This window comes from Erinaceus europaeus, chromosome 20 (genome assembly GCF_950295315.1).
Source record: "Erinaceus europaeus chromosome 20, mEriEur2.1, whole genome shotgun sequence".
NCBI lineage: Eukaryota > Metazoa > Chordata > Mammalia > Eulipotyphla > Erinaceidae > Erinaceus > Erinaceus europaeus.
Window position 1 is genome coordinate 44426999 of NC_080181.1, and position 3381 is coordinate 44430379.

The following is a 3381-nucleotide window of genomic DNA, read 5'->3' on the forward strand; positions in this document are numbered from 1 at the left end:
TCCTGTTCATAGAAATCACTTTTTTCTTCTCTAAAATGAGGTGACTGAGTTTGCCAGCTATGTGAATGGGTGCGGGTAAGTGTGTGTGCATGTGATGAGCTGAATCCATAGCACTAAGGCAAGTAAGAATTCTACCTCTGGGGGCCTGGTGGTGGCTTGTTAAGCACATACTACTAAGCACAAGGATCCGGGTTCAAGCTTCTGCTCCCACCTACAGGGGGACACCTCACAAGCGGTGAAACAGTTCTGCAGATCTATATCTCCCTACCCCTCTCATTTCTCTCTGTCCTATCTAGTAAAATGGGGGGGGGGGTGGTGGGAGTAAGTAATGGCCACCTGGAGCAATGGATTCATAGTATAGGTGAGCCCCAGCGATAACCCTGGAAGAAAAAAAAAAAAAGGAATTCTACCTCTGAACCACCAAAGCCTGACTGCAAAGAAGCTGTGAAAGACTAATCTGACAGCCCTCTGACTACTAATTGGCAAAGTGATAACATAATGGCTGTTGTTGTGAACTAAACTTTTTAGGGAAAATTGTTTAAGGAATTTTAATACACCAAAGCCGTCCAAATTCTGCTTTGTGATTTCCCTTCTGTTCTTATTTTTCAACTTCAGACAGCTGATTTCTACTAATAAATAGAGAGGGCAATGAATTTGTAAAGGTACCTGTTGGCCAGGTGCTACTACATAAGGAAGATACAAATTAATGGAGACTCATTGCAAAGAAAATTATTGTTCAACTGGGAAAACTACTTTGTGAAATACATGGAAATAATTTTTTTCCTTTTTTTTGGCCTCCAGGTTTATTATTGGTGCTCACTATGAATCTGCTGCTCCTAGGGGCTACTTTTCCCCCCTTTTGTTGCCCTTATTGTTTATCATTGTTGTTATTGTTGCCATTGTTGTTGGATAGGATAATGAGAAATTGAGAGAAGAGCGAAGACAGAGGGGGAGAGACAGACAGACACCTGCAGACCTGTTTCACTGCTTATGAAGCAACTCCCCTGCAAGTGGGGAGCCGGGGGCTCAAACCAGGATCGTTATGCTGGTCCTTGCGTTTTACGCTATGTGCACTTAACCCATTACACTACCACCGACCACCAATTTTCCCCATTTTTTATATGTGATTAATAGTGGGCTAGCATACTTTTAAATTACAGTGTATAGTTCCATACCACATCCGTCATCAAAGTTCTGGGTCTCCATCCTCCCACCTCCCAAGAATAACCACCGTAGGTCTCACAAGTCTTAGAAATAGTTTGTTTGCTTTTGTGTTTTGTTTTCGTTTATATATTTTTTTGTTATCTTTATTTGATAAACATAGCTAGAAATCGAGATGGAAGGGGGAAATACATAGGAAGAGACAGACACCTGCAGCCATGCTTCATCACTCATGAAGCTTTCCCCCTGCAGGTAGGGACTGGGGGCTCGAACCTGAGTCCTTGCTCGTTGTAACATGTATTTAACCAGGTGCACCACCACCCAGCCTCCCTTTTTTTATAGTGCATGTTTATATGTTATCAATTCTCTAGATTCCACGTGAGTGAAACCATCCGGTAGTTGTCTTTCATCTCTTTATTTATAAATACTTAAAAACAAACTCTATGGGGGTTAATCATTCTTTTCTGATTCTTTCTTAGAATTTCTCTCAGCATCTCTCACCCATGTGCTCTTGCATGCCGTCTACTTTTTCACTGGGGTCCTTAATAAATTAATCATAGTTTTTTTAAATCCCCAGTCTGACAGTTGCAGCTTCCCTCCCAGATCTGACTATAACTGATTTAGTATGTGTTACCATCTCTTTGTTGTTGAAGGCCTTTTATGATGTATCAGGTAGGAGGAGCTCCAATAAGCAGGACTTTCATCAACGTGCTGGTAAGGTGCAGGAAGGAGAGCATCCCATAGTTCCATAATTGGTTCCATTAGTGGCCTGTATCTCTGGGTCCTGAACTTCACAAGTACCTGTTTCTCACCACCCCCTTTAGTTGGAATGTAGTGGCTGAAGGGTACTGGTATTGAGAAGGGGGTTCTTGTCCCCATGTGGGCTCAGCTTTGATATGATACAGGTCCTGGTAAATTTGTATCTCCCCAGGCAGAACTTGTTACAAAGAGTAGAATAGATTTCTCTGCCATATGTCAGATGAGTTACTTCCTCCCTCCTGCTGCTGGAAGCCTCAGAGGACCTGATGTTCAGTGAGAAGACCTGGAAGAGCTTTTGGGGACAAACTTGAGAAAATACAGGGACTTCTATATATATATATATTTTCCCCTTTAAACAGAGAAACAAAAAGAGAAGCAGAGTGAAAGAGACCACAGCACCAAAACTGGGGTTAGGCTTAAACCTGGAACATGTACCTGGCAAGGCAGTGCACTGTCCAAGTGAGCCATTTTGCTATCCCCCTCTCTAGAATTTGTAACTTATTCACAGTGAACTTCCAGTAATTCCTCAGTTCCCTGTGTCTATCCTGTTACTGGTTCCTACAGAAGTTTCTCTTTTGGGGGTTCTATGGTGAGTCATGCTTCTCTGTGTCTGCTTTCGGTGTCTACCATTTGGGGAGGGATCTGCACTTTGCCTTGGGAGCTTACTTTTCTGATCAAGCTAAGAAAAGTGACTGATTTAGTCTGGAGGTATGGATTGACCTGCCAATATTCATGTTCAGCAGAGAAGCGATTAGATTTCACATGAGTGAAACCATCCAGTAGTTGTCTTTCATCTCTTTACTTGTAAAATCTTAAAGCCAAAACTCCCACCTTCTGCACCCCAAAAAGAATTTTGGTCCATACTCACAGAGGGGGGAAAATGTTAGGGGAGATAACCAGAGGGCTCTAAAAGCCAGTTCCATCAGGACCCAGAGAAAGAAGAGGAAATAAAAAGGATATTCTCAAGGAATAACAGGTGTAGGTGTGACTTAAAAAGCAAGAAGGCAGGACCATAGAAAAAGTGGTAAATATATATATATACAGATAATTATCGAAATAATAGTCAACCCATGTCTGTGACCTTGGGAGAGCTACTTCAGTTTCTTTTTTCTTTTTAATTTTTTATTATCTTTATTTATTTGACCGGGATCCTTACACCGGCCCTTGAGCTTTGTGCCAAAAGAACTTTGAAGAGAGAATTCAAGAGGGCGTGAAACTGTTAAGAGGTAAACAGGTGTGGTCCACGGGAGCCCAAGTCCTTCTGATCGAGGCCCAGCCCGTGGATAGTGTGAGGCCAGTGACCCTGGTGCACCAGGCCCAGGCCTTCCTAGAGTCAGGTTGCTTGGGAATGCAGCCCAAAACGGGTGGTAAACTCCATCTAAGGCTAAATACCAGCACGAGACCAACAGTCAACAAGTACAGTAAGTGAAAGTTGAAAAGAACTTTGAAGAGATTCTTACA